The following is an 18288-nucleotide window of genomic DNA, read 5'->3' as shown; positions in this document are numbered from 1 at the left end:
CCAGAAGGGCTCTGGGACTGGAATGACAGGCCCCTGACTGGAATGACGGGCCCTGGGTGTGCCAAAAGGGCTCTGGGACTGGAACGACAGGCTCTGTGCTGGAATGACGGCCCCTGGGTGTGACAGAAGGGCTCAGGGACTGGAATGACAGGCCCCTGACAGGAATGACGGGCCCTGGGTGTGCCAGAAGGGCTTGGGGACAGGAAGGACAGGCCCCATGCTGGAATGATGGCCCCTGGGTGTGCCAGAAGGGCTCTGGGACTGGAATGACAGGCCCCTGACTGGAATAACGACCCCTGGGTGTGACAGATGGGCTCTGGGACTGGAATGACAGGCCCCTGACTGGAATGACGGGCCCTGGGTGTGCCAGAAGGGCTCGGGGACTGGAATGACAGGCCCCTGACTGGAATGACGGGCCCTGGGTGTGCCAGAAGGGCTCTGGGACTGGAATGACAGGCCCCTGACTGGAATGACGACCCCTGGGTGTGCCAGAAGGGCTCTGGGACTGGAATGACAGGCCCCTGACTGGAATGACGGCCCCTGGGTGTGCCAGAAGGGCTCTGGGACTGGAATGACAGGCCCCTGACTGGAATGACGGGCCCTGGGTGTGCCAGAAGGGCTCTGGGACTGGAATGACAGGCCCCAGACTGGAATGACGGCCCCTGGGTGTGCCAGAAGGGCTCGGGGACTGGAATGACAGGCCCCTGACTGGAATGACGGGCCCTGGGTGTGCCAGAAGGGCTCTGGGACTGGAATGACAGGCCCCATGCTGGAATGACAACCCCTGGGTGTGCCAGGAGGGCTCTGGGACTGGAACGACAGGCTCTGTGCTGGAATGGCGGCCCCTGGGTGTGCCAGAAGGGCTCGGGGACTGGAATGACAGGCCCCTGACTGGAATGACGGGCCCTGGGTGTGCCAAAAGGGCTCTGGGACTGGAACGACAGGCTCTGTGCTGGAATGACGGCCCCTGGGTGTGACAGAAGGGCTCAGGGACTGGAATGACAGGCCCCTGACAGGAATGACGGGCCCTGGGTGTGCCAGAAGGGCTTGGGGACAGGAAGGACAGGCCCCATGCTGGAATGATGGCCCCTGGGTGTGCCAGAAGGGCTCTGGGACTGGAATGACAGGCCCCTGACTGGAATACCGACCCCTGGGTGTGACAGATGGGCTCTGGGACTGGAATGACAGGCCCCTGACTGGAATGACGGGCCCTGGGTGTGCCAGAAGGGCTCGGGGACTGGAATGACAGGCCCCTGACTGGAATGACGGGCCCTGGGTGTGCCAGAAGGGCTCTGGGACTGGAATGACAGGCCCCATGCTGGAATGACGACCCCTGGGTGTGCCAGGAGGGCTCTGGGACTGGAACGACAGGCTCTGTGCTGGAATGACGGCCCCTGGGTGTGCCAGAAGGGCTCGGGGACTGGAATGACAGGCCCCTGACTGGAATGACGGGCCCTGGGTGTGCCAAAAGGGCTCTGGGACTGGAACGACAGGCTCTGTGCTGGAATGACGGCCCCTGGGTGTGACAGAAGGGCTCAGGGACTGGAATGACAGGCCCCTGACAGGAATGACGGGCCCTGGGTGTGCCAGAAGGGCTTGGGGACAGGAAGGACAGGCCCCATGCTGGAATGACGGCCCCTGGGTGTGCCAGAAGGGCTCTGGGACTGGAATGACAGGCCCCTGACTGGAATAACAACCCCTGGGTGTGACAGATGGGCTCTGGGACTGGAATGACAGGCTCTATACTGGAATGACGGACCCTGGGTGTGACAGAAGGGCTCTGGGACTGGAATGACAGGCCCCTGACTGGAATGACGGCCCCTGGGTGTGCCAGAAGGGCTCTGGGACTGGAATGACAGGCCCCTGACTGGAATGACGGGCCCTGGGTGTGCCAGAAGGGCTCTGGGACTGGAATGACAGGCCCCAGACTGGAATGACGGCCCCTGGGTGTGCCAGAAGGGCTCGGGGACTGGAATGACAGGCCCCTGACTGGAATGACGGGCCCTGGGTGTGCCAGAAGGGCTCTGGGACTGGAATGACAGGCCCCATGCTGGAATGACAACCCCTGGGTGTGCCAGGAGGGCTCTGGGACTGGAACGACAGGCTCTGTGCTGGAATGGCTGCCCCTGGGTGTGCCAGAAGGGCTCGGGGACTGGAATGACAGGCCCCTGACTGGAATGACGGGCCCTGGGTGTGCCAAAAGGGCTCTGGAACTGGAACGACAGGCTCTGTGCTGGAATGACGGCCCCTGGGTGTGACAGAAGGGCTCAGGGACTGGAATGACAGGCCCCTGACAGGAATGACGGGCCCTGGGTGTGCCAGAAGGGCTTGGGGACAGGAAGGACAGGCCCCATGCTGGAATGATGGCCCCTGGGTGTGCCAGAAGGGCTCTGGGACTGGAATGACAGGCCCCTGACTGGAATAACGACCCCTGGGTGTGACAGATGGGCTCTGGGACTGGAATGACAGGCCCCTGACTGGAATGACGGGCCCTGGGTGTGCCAGAAGGGCTCGGGGACTGGAATGACAGGCCCCTGACTGGAATGACGGGCCCTGGGTGTGCCAGAAGGGCTCTGGGACTGGAATGACAGGCCCCTGACTGGAATGACGGGCCCTGGGTGTGCCAGAAGGGCTCTGGGACTGGAATGACAGGCCCCATGCTGGAATGACAACCCCTGGGTGTGCCAGGAGGGCTCTGGGACTGGAACGACAGGCTCTGTGCTGGAATGGCGGCCCCTGGGTGTGCCAGAAGGGCTCGGGGACTGGAATGACAGGCCCCTGACTGGAATGACGGGCCCTGGGTGTGCCAAAAGGGCTCTGGGACTGGAACGACAGGCTCTGTGCTGGAATGACGGCCCCTGGGTGTGACAGAAGGGCTCAGGGACTGGAATGACAGGCCCCTGACAGGAATGACGGGCCCTGGGTGTGCCAGAAGGGCTTGGGGACGTCGGGGGGAGCGGGGCGGGGGGCGTCGGGGGGAGCGGCGCAGCCGCGACCCCCGGGGGCCCCCGGCCCGCCGCAGGCGGGGCGGGGGGCGTCGGGGGGAGCGGCGCAGCCGCGACCCCCGGGGGCCCCCGGCCCGCCGCAGGCGGGGCGGGGGGCGTCGGGGGGAGCGGCGCAGCCGCGACCCCCGGGGGCCCCCGGCCCGCCGCAGGCGGGGCGGGGGGCGTCGGGGGGAGCGGCGCAGCCGCGACCCCCGGGGGCCCGGCTGTCTTCGTCTTCGTCTTCGTCTTCGCCTTCGCCTTCGCCTTCGCCTTCGCCTTCGCCTTCGCCTTCGCCTTCGCCTTCGCCTTCGCCTTCGCCTTCGCCTTCGCCTTCGCCTTCGCCTTCGCCTTCGCCTTGGGCAAGGGCAAGGGCAAGGGCAAGGGCAAGGGCAAGGGCAAGGGCAAGGGCAAGGGCAAGGGCAAGGGCAAGGGCAAGGGCAAGGGCAAGGGCAAGGGCAAGGGCAAGGGCAAGGGCAAGGGCAGTTTTATTTTTGGCAACCTCTTCTACATGCAAAACTTTTTTGGTACAAAGTTGTAATGTTATAAAATGGTAAAAATTTCATAAAATTGTAATTTTACTAACAATCCAACTCAAATAAGTTCATAGACAATTCAAACAGTATTGCTTTTATAATCATATTAGGCATAAATATTAAACATAACTTGTAAACATTAAGTAAAAAGTATTAAACACTCGGTAGAGATGTGTTGAAGGTTTTATCTTAAATCCCGAGCAGCTTGAAACCTTCAATTGAGAACTGAAAACATGTTTCTCTGTTTTAGAGAAACTGCTTTTCAGTACAAAATAAACGGGATGTATGTTTTTGTTGCACTCTCCCAACCAGGAGACAGACTCCTCCTAAGAGTTTAGGAGGAGATAAAGATAAAGAAGCACCAGTTATACACCATACTAGAAAAAGAAGTACAGTGATGTTCATTCAGTGTTATTTAGAATGCATAAGTTTCACTAAGTATGTGTTCTAAACCATAATCAGCAGTCTACTGGTTTGAATCCCACTACTGACATGAGTTCAGTAGGTGGCCTTGGGTCAGCCACTCCTCTCAGCCCCAACTCCATTGTGGGGATAAGAATAACACTAACTTGTTCACTGCTCTGGGTGAGGCACTAATATGTGTAGAAGAGCGGTATATAAGCACGGTTATTATTATTATTTATATTTCCATGACACCATCCCTTGACCTGTGAAATTAAGTATTTTGATAAATATGAAAGTGATACCAAATATAAATGCATTGCATAATGTGTGAGTGTACATATACAAACTTTAAAAATTGTATTGGATAATACCGCAAAGCATGATTACTGAGAAAGCTGCTTTCAGTGTGGAGAGCTGCTTGTAGATCAAAACAACCTGACGAGCTGTCTTCATGCAGAGTGCGCTTGATTCTCTTGGCTTTCAATTCTGCTTTCGTTCAACATGGGTAAATCGATGTGTCAGCAGTAAACATTTGTATCACTCCTCTCTGAATGACCTTTAAATTTTACTGCCTATCGTGTCAAAGCGATTAAAATTAACAATACAGTTACTAAGCTGCTAAGATCAATTGATGGCTCTTAGGCTTTATCTGTTGATCTAGTGACATCTTCAAAACCCACTGGTAACAGACTATACATACTTCTCTTCTATCCACAATATATACACAAGGATTGATTACATATTCTTATCTTCTAAATTACATATTTAAATGACATATTCTTATCTCCTAAATTAATTAGTCAAACTCTTACATCAAGGATTGGTGACAAGTTGTGGACAGACTATGCTTCGACAGAATGTACACTGAGAATAAATGACATCAAACAAATTGGAAACTAAATAAATCACTTTTATTTAACAAATAAATTTCTTCTGAAGTCTCTTTAGAAATTAAACAATAGAAACAAACTATGTGGCATTCCTCAAATCCACGTGTAGGATGCTATGGAAGTGGTACTTAGAGGGAAATTAATCTCCGTTGCCTCCTGTCATGAAGAGCAAAAAGAAAACATTAGAAATGAAATGATATCTAGAATAAGAAAACGAGAAGATAAACACAAAAAAGGCCACCCAATCTATAAACTTGCTTGCATGAAAATTAGAGGAAAAAACCTCCTCACATTCTATACAAGCTATTAAAGGCACCCAGGAAAAACTCAAACTAATTCTGTAAAATTAGCTGATGTATTTGCTGAATACTACCAAACCATTTGTACATCAGACAATCCTGACACTAATCATATTTTAAATTATTTATCATCACAGGAAATTTGGAAAAAAACCTCACAAGAACATAAACAATATCTGGACCAACCAGTCACAACAGAAGATGTTACAGTCACTATCAAATCCTTGAAAAAAATAACAAAGCTTCAGACAGGGATGGATTCCCTGTCAAATTTTTACAAAAAAATACATTCACCTACTTTCAACTCCACTAACTGCCACGTGCAACTCTGTTATGTTAGGAGGTAGCATCCCTCTATCTTGGTCAGAGGCTGAAATAGTAGTTACTCCAAAAAAGGACAACCATATTACAAATACTAAATCTTCTCAACCAATACCCTTCCTGAATGAAGACCAAAAGATCTTTACAAGCATATTTGCCAAAACATTGTCTAAATTTAAATAACCAACTACATTCACCTTGACCAGACAATACACGTAACACTTTAACTATAATTAATTTCTGTGAAGCATACAAAACCCCTGCATTACTTCTGGCCTTTGATATAGAGAAGGCATTTGGTTAAGTAGAAATACCATATCTAAAACTTTTACTTCAAAAAATGGGTTTTGGCGACCAATTCTAAAATGCCATTAATGCTCTTTATCTTTCTCCAAAAGCTACAGTTAGGACTAACAATGTACATTCAATAGATATCCATATAGCAAGGGGAACTAGACAAGGCTGTCCCCTTTCCCCATTTCTGTTTGCCATAACTATAGACAGGGCCGGTGCTACCATTAGACCAACTAGGCAGCTGCCTTGGGCACAGACCTCAAGAGGGGCATAGTTTTATACAGATTACTTTCTTGAAAAAAATGCAACAGAGAAAACCTATTGAGCACCCCCTAAATGGTCCTGTCCACAGACATCAAGCAGCTCAAAAGCTCACCGTAACTTATTTATTTATTTATTTGATGTATACCCTGCCCTCCCCACAGATGGGCTAAGGGTGGCTAATAACATTAAAAAATACATTAAAATCACAGAAACATAAAATCAATATTTATTTAAAAATGAGTAAAATGGTCCAGGAGCAGGCTATTTAAACAAATATTGGGAGTCCGTATACAGGCATGGCAGATGGCTGAGGGCAGCTCCAGAAGAAATGGTGGTCTTAGATGGAAGAAGAAGGACACTCGCTGGCACTCAGCCAAAGGCCCAGCAGTACATCTCCGTTTTACAAGCCCTGCAAAACTGTAACAGGTCCCACAGGGCCCAGATCTCCATCGGGAGAGCATTCCACCAGGCCAGGGCCAGGGCAGAAAAAGCCCTCGCCCTGGTTGAGGCCAGATGGATGTCCTTTGGGCCAGGGACCACCAGGAGTTGCTTGTCTGCAGAGCGCAACACCCTGCAGGGGACGTAATGGAAGAGGCGGTCCGGCAGGTATGGAGGTCCCAGTCCATGAAGGGCTTTAAATACCAAGGTTAACACCTTGAACCGGATCTGGAACTCCACTGGAACCCAGTGCAGCTGGCACAGCACATGATGAATGTGCGCTTGGATGGGCGTTCCGGTAAGGACACGTGCCGCTGCATTCTGGATCAGCTGTAACTTCCGGGTCAGACCCAAGGGCAGTCCAGGATAGAGTGAGTTGCAATAGTCTAGCCTGGAGGTGACCGTTGCATGGATTACTGTGGCCAGGTCCTGTGGTGAAAGATAGGGCGCCAGTTGCCTGCCCTGTCGAAGATGAAAAAAGGCAGACCTGGCAACAGTCATGACCTGGGCCTCCATTGAAAGTGTAGCATCCAAGGTCACACCCAGACTCCTCACCATCAGGGAAGGTTTCAATTGTACCCCATCAACAGCTGGGAGCCGGTTCCCAGCTCGATTGCCCCATGATCCAGACACAGAACCTCTGTCTTCAGGGGATTCAATTTCAGGTGACTCTGATGTAACCATACCGTCACAGCCTCAAGACCCTTGACCAAGGAATCCAAAGCAAGATCAGACTGGCCATCTGTAATGATTCCAAGTAAATGTGTGCATGTATCTTTAAATGCTTGATGAGATAGGTGAAGAGTGGGGGGTGAAGGAGATGGATGAGTGAGTGATATGTGTCATGCTATGGCATTCCATACTTGATAGTCTGTTTCACTCCCTTCTGCAAGAAGACGAGGTCTTTTGATTTCAAAAGGTTTATTGTGAAAGACAGCATTCAAGCCCAGACGTGCATATTCCAGGATTAGAGATCCTGGCCGAGCAAATCGTTGCTAGGAATGAATCATAGAGCAAAGGTTGTTACATTTCACACTCCCGGAGTCCAGCCTCCCCCCCAAGTTCATACAGCAAAACTTCTCAGAGGTGCGCTGAGCTGGCCAAGGTCGAAACAGCAGATAAGACAGGATCCTTTCCCATGGAATCGGCTCCTTGCTGGTGTTGCCTGGAGGGAAAGAAGTCTAAACACTACACAATTAAATATGGCGTTACTTAGATTAAAACAGTTTCTGACAATATGATTGGTTGAGGACTGAGAGGGTGGGTGGAGTGAATGCAGTTTGAGACGGAGAGTAGAGAGAAAATTTTTAGTCAGAAGAAAGCAGGCTAGCTGTGTGCTGCCTGAATATGTTGAAGTGTTTATGAGAGAAATATAACCTGTGTGGAACCTGAACTGAGCATGTTTGTGAAAGGACACTCAGTCAGGGAAAGAGAGGCCAGCTGTGTGAATGAGAGTAAATGAAGTAACTTTAAGAACCGAGAACTACGTTTATGAAACCAATACGCTTCTCGAATAAATAAAAGCTTATTTTTGTTTTGCTATATCCCAGTATAGCTGTCATTGCTATATCCCATTCTTATCTTCAGGGCCACATAGAACCACAAAGGAGCCTGACACTTAGGAACGTTACCAAAGGGAAAATTTAAATAAAATATCTTGGAATAAAATATTCCGGGTGGCAGCAGACTACCCAGAGGGTTAAGGGATAGATTAAAAGAAAACATACCCTAAAGAAAGTAAAGGTCATAACACCATCCATCAGCAGATAGAGCTGAGTGTCATCCGCATACCAGTGACAACCTAGCCCACAGCTGCGGGCTAACGGGGCAAGGGGGCACATATAGATATTAAATAGCATCGGGGAAAGAATTGCCCCCTGAGGGATGCCACATACCAAAGAATGGTAAGCAGACATCTGTTCCCTGAGTGCCACCCTCTGTCCTAGATTGTGAAGGAAGGAGTTCAGCCATTGCAGGGCTGTTCCACGAATCCCCACATCGGCAAGGCAATGGGTCAGAAGATTATGACTGACCATGTCAAATGCTGCTGTAAGATCTAAAAGTATCAGCAGTGCCGACCCACTCCGGTCCAGGTGTCGCCGCAGATCATCTGTGAGGGCAACCAGAGCTGTCTCTGTACCATGGCCAGGCCTGAAGCTGGACTGGAATGGATCCAGGATAGAGGCATCACTCAGGTATACCTGCAGCTGTTCCGCTACTGCCCTCTCAATTACCTTACCCAGGAACAGAATATTCGAAACTGGGCGATAATTGGCTGGATCAGCAGGATCCAGTGATGGTTTCTTTAAGAAGGACCGCACCACTGCCTCTTTCAGTGAGTCTGTAAAAAACCCAGAACTCAGAGAAAGATTAATGATGTCAGCTAACGGTGCCCAAATCCCATCACCACCACTTTTCACCAGCCATGATGGGCATGGGTCCAGTGAGCTCGTGGTAGGTTTCACAGCATGAAGGACCCTTCCCACCTCCTCCTGGGAGAGTGGCCTGAATTGATTTAATATCAACCCTGAGGACGACCAAAGGGCCTCCAGTACACATACTGCATCAACTGTGGTGGACAGATCCCAGCGGAGTGACAAGATATTATTCGCAAAATAGTCTCCAAAAGCCTCACAGCTTATTACCGAATTTACATTTTTATTTGTCCCATGTGTGAGGGATGTTAAAGACCAAATCACTCTGGAAAGTTGTGCTGGGCAAGAACTAGTGGACGCAGTGGAAGCTGCATAGTAGTCTCTCTTTGCAGCTTTCAGTGCCATCTCATAGGCCTTCATAAACGTCCTATAAGATGTTCTTGTCATTTCATCATGGAGTCGCCGCCACACTCGCTCTAGCCGTCTCAGCTCCCATTTGATTTGTCGTAGCTCATCAGTATACCAAGGAGCTAGACTTTTGTATGCGCAAAAATGGAAAGTACAAGAAGTGCCAACTATTGAAGATTGGACCTACAAATTGCTGTACATGGCAGAAATGGACAAGATGACAAGAAAACCGAGAAATCTGGACTCAGGGCAGTTTAACACAGATTGGGAGAAGGTGAAACAATATCTGGAGAAGAAATGGGAGGTGGGAGGAAAACTGTGGCAGTTTGAGAACTACTGAAGTATAATAAAATGTAGAGGGGGGTGACTTTACCGGGGGGGGGGAAGAGATAAATGTGAATTTATAAGCAGTTAGATTAACAGATTGATATATATATAGATATATATTGGTTAATAAATAGAATATTGATAGAAAATAATTAAGGATAAGGATTAAATATACGGATTGAGTAACCAACAATATTTTCTTTCTTTGATAAGATTTGTATAATGCACCAAACTGAATGTATAGACGAGTCAAATTGATTGACTATGTGACGAGAGTTATATAGAATTACCATAAAAAGATAGAATGAGTAATACATAGAGAATAAGTCAAATTGTTTGATTTAAATGTGTAAGATTTTTATGGTTTATGATATATAGGTTTATGATATATAGAAATATTCAAAATTGGAAAATGGGATAAATTGTTTATCCAAGATGGAAACAAAGACTTACAGTTTGGGTATATAATAAGAAAAGTAGTTAAGGATGTACTGCTTAGTATAATGGAGAATATGTATTTGTTTTGGATAGAGAAATTTAATAGAAGTAAGGGAAAAGGGACAAAGGGTTGGAAAACTGTTGGAAGTCAACAAAAGGGGGGGGAAAGGGAGGGGGTTAGAAATGAAAAATTTGGGGAAAATTGAATGTAAATGTAAAAATAACGGATTCTAACCCAATAAAAAATTTTTCAAAAAAAAAGTATACCAAGGAGCTACTCTAGTTCGGGGGCGGAGAGAGCGATGGGGAGCGATCTCATCAATAGCTTCAGAGAAACGGACATTCCAGTCCTCTATCAGCTCATCCAATGAGCCACCAGGGGGCATCGGATCCTGCAGAGCGTTCTGCAATTCAATTGGATCCATTTGACTCCACGGGTGAGCATAAATCAGCTCATCGCCCAAGCAGGAGGGGGTCATGGTGCCCAGACAAGTCCTCAGGATGAGGTGGTCTGACCATGGCACTGCTATAGCTTCATCCAGATCCACCTGTATCCCGAACCCAAAGATCAAATCCTGTGTGTGTCCTGCTCAATGTGTGGGCATTGATACAAACTGGGAGAGTCCTAATGCTGCCATGGAGGCTATCATGTCCATGGCCTGTGAGGAGGTAGCATCATCAGCATGGACACTGATGTCCCCTAAGACCAGAAGCCTGGGGTACTCCAAGGCTCAGCCAGCCACCGCCTCTAACAGGCCAGGCACAGCATCTGCTGGTGCGCTGGGCAATCGGTACACCAGACAGATGGCTATACTCTCCTCGGCATCCCACACCAGGCCCACACAATCAATGCCAGCAATCTTTGGCAAAGGGAGCAGCCTGATGGAGAAAGACTCGAATGAGCACCACTACCTCAACAAGACATTTCCCAATATGTAAAACAAATATGAGAAACCTGTACCATAAATGTGTTGGAATATATGTGTGTTGCAAGGTCTGAGATTTACTCATTATGGGGTTAATGTGTTTACCTACCATGCTATTGTTTAGATTGACCTGGAAGGGGAACCTGGCTCAAAGCCAATAATCTGCAAGCCCAGAAAACTTGAGTGTTTGTAAACTGTTATTGGTCAACAGGTCAGGTGATTTTCTTTCAGGGTCAAGAAGACAGAGGGAGAAGAAGATTCTCTATTCAGTTATCCCAGCTCTTTGTTTGTAACCAGTAGTGAGAATGTAGCTCCAGGCATTTGTTATTTTGTAGGCAATCCTGTTAACCTTTTTTCCTTTAGAAGTAAATGATTTTAAAAGCTAAACTCGTGTGCTGACTCTCTATTGATTCAAGATCCATTGCACCTCTGAAGAAAAGCTATTTTTTAACCTTTTCCCCCAACAAAGTGGACCAGTTGAAGTAATTATTAAGGTGAAAAAGATGCTAGTGATTCGTGTATATTGTTCTTTGAATAACAGCAGTATGGTATGGCTTTGGATAGGCAATATGAGATCATTAACTCTCAAAAAAGGCAAACCTTATGAGTTATATCATCCTGCTTTCAGATAACACTGCCAGTCATTGCTGCATCTCAAAATAGTCTAGGAGACTCAAAATTATCTCAGAAGTCTCAGTCAACTTGAGAGGAACAATCCTTACTGAAACTACTCCTTTTTAGCTCTCCAGAGAGCCAGCTAAAAAGAAGAAAGCAAACAAACTAAGTAACTGCAGACAAAAGTATCTCCTTTTCAAGTACAACATAATTCTCTCATTGTCTCACAGCAAACATGAGAAGGGGGTGGGAGTAGAAGACAGTCTGTTGTGCCAGCCAGGAAAAAGGTGGGGAAATAGCTTCCAATGTAGCTGAAAGAAATACCAATTGTTTAATTACTAATAGATTGCAAATGCTGAGTGCCATTAATACTGAATGATTATAATGAAAAATAAACTTTGTTCTCACATTTTACAGTAGCCTGCATTCAAAGTGAAAGAGGAAGCTATGTAGACATGCTTATTTAAAATAGCCTGTATTCAAAGTAAAAGTGGAAGCAATGTAGACATGTTTATCTAAAATGTCAGTTGAAGTGCCTCACTGTTAGATGGGAAAACAGATACATTCTAGCTAAAATGAGCTTAGCTTACCTGACACCAACACCATGTGATGTGTCTATATGCTGTATGTATAAAATGAGGAACTGTGAATGAATCGGGAGCTCAGTTCTTTGTGGCACTAGTCATGCTGAGCTCTGCCGGCAATAAACATCATTCCTTCCTGAAGATTCTGTCTAGTCTCAATTCTTGGGAACACTGAACCCTGCTACATTTTTGGGGGCTCGTTCTTCCGGGATTGAGGGGACCCTTGGGGTACCCCCTTGACCCCCAGTCCGTGGCCGCTGGTTCTAGACTGGTGGTGGACCTGTGGGCGCCCCCTGAGTTTTTCAGGAGCAGGCCCTGCCTTCCTCGGGTGTCAGCGGTACGCCACTGGGGCGTCAACGACCCGGTGACGGAATCAGGAACGAGTGATCCAGGAAAGTCCCGGGACATGTGAGTATGGAGTAATTGGGGTTACCGTTCCACTTTGGAGCGAAGAGGGGCTTGATCACCCCCTAGCACAGCCCAAGTAAGTGAGTCAGAGGGACTCAACTGAACCCGCTGGTGCTTGTAGGAACTGGGATGGAAACTTGTCATGTGAATGACATGAATGGAACGCCTAGGGCGATTGGTGTGTGAATCTCCGAGACGCATTTCCTGGCTGGGCGATTTCGTCAGGTCGTCAAAGATGAGAAGCGAGTGCGTAGGGCCTCGTGAGAAGCAGACCCCTTACTGCTTTCTCACTGTTATTAATCCCTAGACTGTCTTGTCTTGTCTGGGCTCTGTGTTGATAATGGGTGGTTCATGCTCATCCCCAGAAACAACCCCCTTGAAATTGATGTTGAAACATTTCCAGGAGGTGTATGGAGGATGGGTCCAGTCAGGGGAGAATCCAACCCCTGAGCTGTTGGAAATTTTCTGGCCTACATTTGATTTAGGCTGGCCAAAGGAAGGGACTTTTGATGAAACAACTGCCCTAAATGTTTATCACTTTACTCTTAAGTAACATGATGATCAGATTATATATGCACAGTCATGGTTTGATACTTGTTTGAATCCCCCTCCCTGGGTTAAGAACTGGCCGGGGTACTGGGCTAGGAAGAAGGAGGTGCAGCTTATGGCCCTAGGGAAAGGAAGGAGGATGAATCCATAGTCAAGAAGGTGACCACCAAAGGGAGGCATCTACCCGGTGGTGCCAGTAAAGCGAGATACTGCCTGCCCCACTGCCCCTCTAGAAGCTAGGCTCCAGCCGAAGTCTAAGCCTGTTCAACAAACCCAAGAAGAAGAGGTGCCCCCACCACCATATGCTCCTTCACTGCCTAGAGGAGGAGAGAGAGTGGAAGGGCCTGTAGAAGAGCAAGTAAGGGGAGCTGGGGGTGGACCAAGAAACCCCTCCAATGCTACCCCTGCCAAAACCAGATCTTAGACACGGAAAGAAAATTTAGAGGCAGAAGATGAGTATAAAGATATCCCAGAGCTAGAAAAAGAAGGGGAAGAGAGCAATGTCTATCCCTTGAAGAAAACTAAAGCCTGTCCCTTAAGAGAGACAGTGGACCCTCGCTCAGGGACCTCGCATTTAATATATATACCCTTTCCAACTACTGATCTGTACAATTGGAAGACTCACACACCTCCATTCTCAGATCAGCCAGAACCGGTGACTACTTTGTTTCAGTCCATAATTAATAGCCATAAACCAACTTGGCAGGACTGTAACCAGCTCCTAATCACGTTCTTCAATACAGAGGAACGCAAACGTATTATACAAGGAGCTAGGAAATACCTAGCAAAGCTAGTGAAAGAAGGGGAGGATGCAGAAACAAAAGGTGAAAGAGGCATTTCCTATGGCAGATCCGAACTGGGATGCCAATGAAGAGGGAGGCATGGCTAAACTAACCGGGTACCAGCAGGCCCTGATGCAAGGGATAAAGGCTGCAGGAAAAAGGGCAACCGATATGAGAAAAATACAAGAGTGTCAACAAGGACCAAATGAGCCTCCTGGTGCTTTCCTAGAAAGGGTCTACCAGACCTACCGTCAATACACTCCCTATGACCCAGAAGCAGAAGAAAATAGGAGAATGGTTTTGAACACTTTTGTCACCCAAGCAGCAGGGGACATTAGAAGGAAAATACAGAAGCAAGAAGGGTTCCTGGGAATGAATATAGAGCAGCTGCTTGAAATTGCCCATAAAGTTTTTTCTAATCATGAACAGGAAGCACAAAGAGAGACAGATAGAAAAATGAAAAAGAAGGCAGAATTGCTGGCTGTAGCACTGGCCCAGCAGCCCTAACAGGGACAGTACCCCTCTGGAAGGGGACGTATGGGGGGCACCCTGAGAGAGAGGAGGCAGGCAGCCCCTAGATTTTGAAACATGTGCGTGGTGTTTTAAAAGAGGGCATTAGAAAGATGAGTGCAAAGAGAGGCTACAGAGTATCAGGGGATGTGGAAGAGGACGAGATGATAGAAGAAGGAAAAGATGGGACCCCCAGAGCCGAGGGGAAGTCCGAGATGGAATGTATAAAAGATGAGGACCAGCCATGGAAGCAGCATTGAGAGAGGACAAATATGGATGGCAAATAGACTCTGAATGGGACGAAGAATGGGAGGCATAAGCCAGACTGAGCACCTTCAATCTTGGCCCCCAGGAGCCCATGGTTGAAATTTGCATGAGGAGCCAAAATATTTCTTTCTTAGTGGACACTAGAGCTGAACATTCAGTAGTAACTCAGCCAGTAGTCCCCGTGACAGATAAAACAATCATTGTAAGGGGATTTGTTATGAGGCTACCCAGAAGTTGCTAAAGGTGCTATACAAAGCTGGCTACAAAGTGTCACAGAAGAAAGCACAGCTCTGTCAGCCCCAAGTAAAATATTTGGGATTTGATATATCAGAAGGAATCAGGTCCCTGGGCCATGAATGTAAAGAAGCAGTCTGCTCCATTCCAGAGCCCTCCTCCAGGAGGCGAGTGCGAGATTTCTGGGGTCTGCAGGGTATTGCCAAATTTGGATTCCCAACTTTGCAAAAACAGCAAAGCCCCTTTATGAAGTTACAAAGGAGGGAGAACGGGATCCTTTTTCTGTGGGGAAAAGAGCAGAAGCAAGCATTCCAGACTCTTAAAGGCCAGTTGCTGGAAGCCCCTGCCCTGGGTCTGCCAGACCTTATGAAGCCTTTTTGCTCTTCTGTGCATAAGTTCAGGCCCCCCAGCGTATAATAGAGTATTATGGCCCAGCCACCTGGGCACAGGATGGGTCTTGGGGCTGCCACACCCTATTTACATACTGAACCGCCTAATCCGTCTTCAGGCTGTCCTTGAGATTATTACTAATCAAACAGCTGCGGCTCTTGAACTCTTGGCCCGGCAGCAGACCCAAATGAGAGCACCTATCTACCAAAATAGATTGGCTCTAGACTACCTGCTAGCCGAGGAAGGAGGAGTATGTAGAAAGTTTAATCTCTCGGATTGTTGTTTATCAATTGATGACAGTGGGCAAGCAGTTACAAACATAGCTTCCAATATACGCAAGCTAGCCCATGTCCCTGTGCAGACGTAGAAATCTGCTTGGGACATTACCTGGTGGGACTCCTTCTTAGGAGGAGGTTGGTGGAAGAAAGCTTTGCTTCTGATGGGGTGTGCTCTAGCCAGTATTATATTCCTCCCTTGTTGTATTCCCTGTGTTATTCGCCTCATACAATCTACAGTTTCAGGCATGACAATGATGGCCACACCGGTGGCGCCTCCACCCAGGGGAGCCCCACCCCTGACTCAGCTATATACTGTTACCTCTGTATCTCCTGAACGGGATTATTCAATTAAGATGCGGGCTCTGAGGTTCCCGTCAGAGGATGAAAAGAAGGAGGGGGAGTATGTAGGGCTAAAGGCATAAATTGTACAGACAAAGTTTTGGGTCAGCCTCTTTGCTGCGCTAATCAGAGGCTGAAAGGGGGGAAATGTAGCTGAAGGAAATACCAATTGTTTAATTACTAATAGATTGCAAATGCTGAGTGCCATTAATACTGAATGATTATAATGAAAAATAAACTTTGTTCTCACATTTTACAGTAGCCTGCATTCAAAGTGAAAGAGGAAGCTATGTAGACATGCTTATCTAAAATAGCCTGCATTCAAAGTAAAAGCGGAAGCAATGTAGACATGTTCATCTAAAATGTCAGTTGAAGTGCCTCGCTGTTAGATGGGAAAACAGATACATTCTAGCTAAAATGAGCTTAGCTTACCTTACACCAACACCATGTGATGTGTCTATATGCTGTATGTATAAAATGAGGAACTGTGAATGAATCGGGAGCTCAGTTCTTTGTGGCACTAGTCATGCTGAGCTCTGCCGGCAATAAACATCATTCCTTCCTGAAGATTCTGTCTAGTCTCAATTCTTGGGAACACTGAACCCTGCTACACCAATGCTACAAAAAGAAACTTTTCAGCAACTTGAGGAAGCCAAGAAAGAAGTGAGAAGGAAAACAAAAGGGAAAAGGTGGGAAACTGCCTCCAGAGCTAAGAAAAAAACCCACTTCTTAGAGCAAACTGTATCCCAGCAACACCAAGAGAAGAGGCAGAGTGGAAAACACTAAAATCTTCACAGCTATTCTGCTGTGTCTGGAAAGAAATGGGCACAAAGTCAGCTTCATGGCTGCAATAAAAGGGAGGAAAGTAGGGAAATTCTGCTGTAGCAACGCGCAGAGCATACTTGCTGCAGAGGAACAAGTGCAGGGAAAAATACCTCTGCACTAGAACCTACAACTATATAGTCAAGTTTTTAAGGTTTCCTCAAAATCTGAAAATCCTTTAAAGAGTTATGATGACCTCGTCCAATCCTTAAGGCCACTTTTGGTAGGTGCTCGAGAGGGAAAACTGGTCAAGACCAATTTGTCATCTAAACCTGGGTTTGATCAGAGCTGTATTTGTGCTAAAAATGCTTTAATCTATGCCTATAAGTTAGCACTGAGAGCTGATGAAAAGACCAGACAAGATGCATATCGTTCTCTTTCATTTTTTAAAAAGAAATATAAATCACTGGTTGCCCGCTGTAAGAAAGAACATACCAGAAAACTGTGGGCCAATATAATTGAAGCATGGTTGTTGGGGGTTTTCCGGGCTGTATTGTCTTGGCATTGTAGTTCCTGACGTTTCGCCAGCAGCTGTGGCTGGCATCTTCAGAGGTGTAGCACCAAAAGACAGAGATCTCTCAGTGTCACAGTGTGGAAAAGATGTAGGTCATTTGTATCTACTCAGGAGGGGTGGGGTTGAGCTGAGTCATTCTGTAAGAGTTTCCCAGGGTGTGGAATGCTAATGGCGGGAGGCTTCACTGTAACCTGAGGAGGTTCTTTTGCATATGGATTGGTGCTTGATGTGCTAATCTTCTCTGCAGGGCTATTGTCGGGTGTGGAGTGTTTTGTTGGCCTGGTGTTTTTCAGAACTGGAGCCCATGCTCTGTTCATTCTTAAGGTTTCTTCTTTCCTGTTGAAGTTTTGCTTATGCTTGTGAATTTCAATGGCTTCCCTGTGCAGTCTGACAAAGTAGTTGGAAGTGTTGTCCAGTATTTTGGTGTCCTGGAATAAGATACTGTGCCCTGTTTGAGTTAGGCTATGTTCAGCCACTGCTGATTTTTCAGGCTGTCCAAGTCTGCAGTGTCTTTCACAAAAAAATGAGAAGTCAGGATTGGGACAAGGTCGATAATCTCACCTACAGGAAGATGGAACAAGTGTTTACCAACCACACATCCAGACAGAAGCAGAAGTTTAACAAACTACAGGAAAAAAGACAGACAAGCCCAATGCTCGACAATGCACGCATTGTCATCAATCTGACAGACCGTCAACTCTCACCAGAAGAAACCTCCATCTTGGCAAAGGGAGGAAACTTTGCAGTCACCCCCACCAGAATTCCTGTCGAAGACATCATTGCAAATGTAGAAGCTGCCATCCGTCATCTACCTGAAGAGGAAGCTGAGGAAATAAGAGGAGAGACAGCCAGGATTCTACGAAAGGCAAAGCTTCCCACCAGCAATATAACACGCAAGGAGAGAAATGCCATCAAGACCCTCAATGCAGATCCAGACATCATCATTCTACCAGCTGATAAAGGCAATGCTACAGTGATCATGAAAACGGAGGAATACAAAAAGAAGATTAAGGAACTCCTGGACCCCTCCACCTACAAAAAACTAAAACGAGATCCCACTTGCAAAATCACCAGGCTAACAAATGCGCTGATCA

This window comes from Eublepharis macularius, chromosome 1, assembly GCF_028583425.1.
Source record: "Eublepharis macularius isolate TG4126 chromosome 1, MPM_Emac_v1.0, whole genome shotgun sequence".
Taxonomy (NCBI): Eukaryota; Metazoa; Chordata; class Lepidosauria; order Squamata; family Eublepharidae; genus Eublepharis; species Eublepharis macularius.
This window is presented reverse-complemented; position numbering follows the sequence as displayed.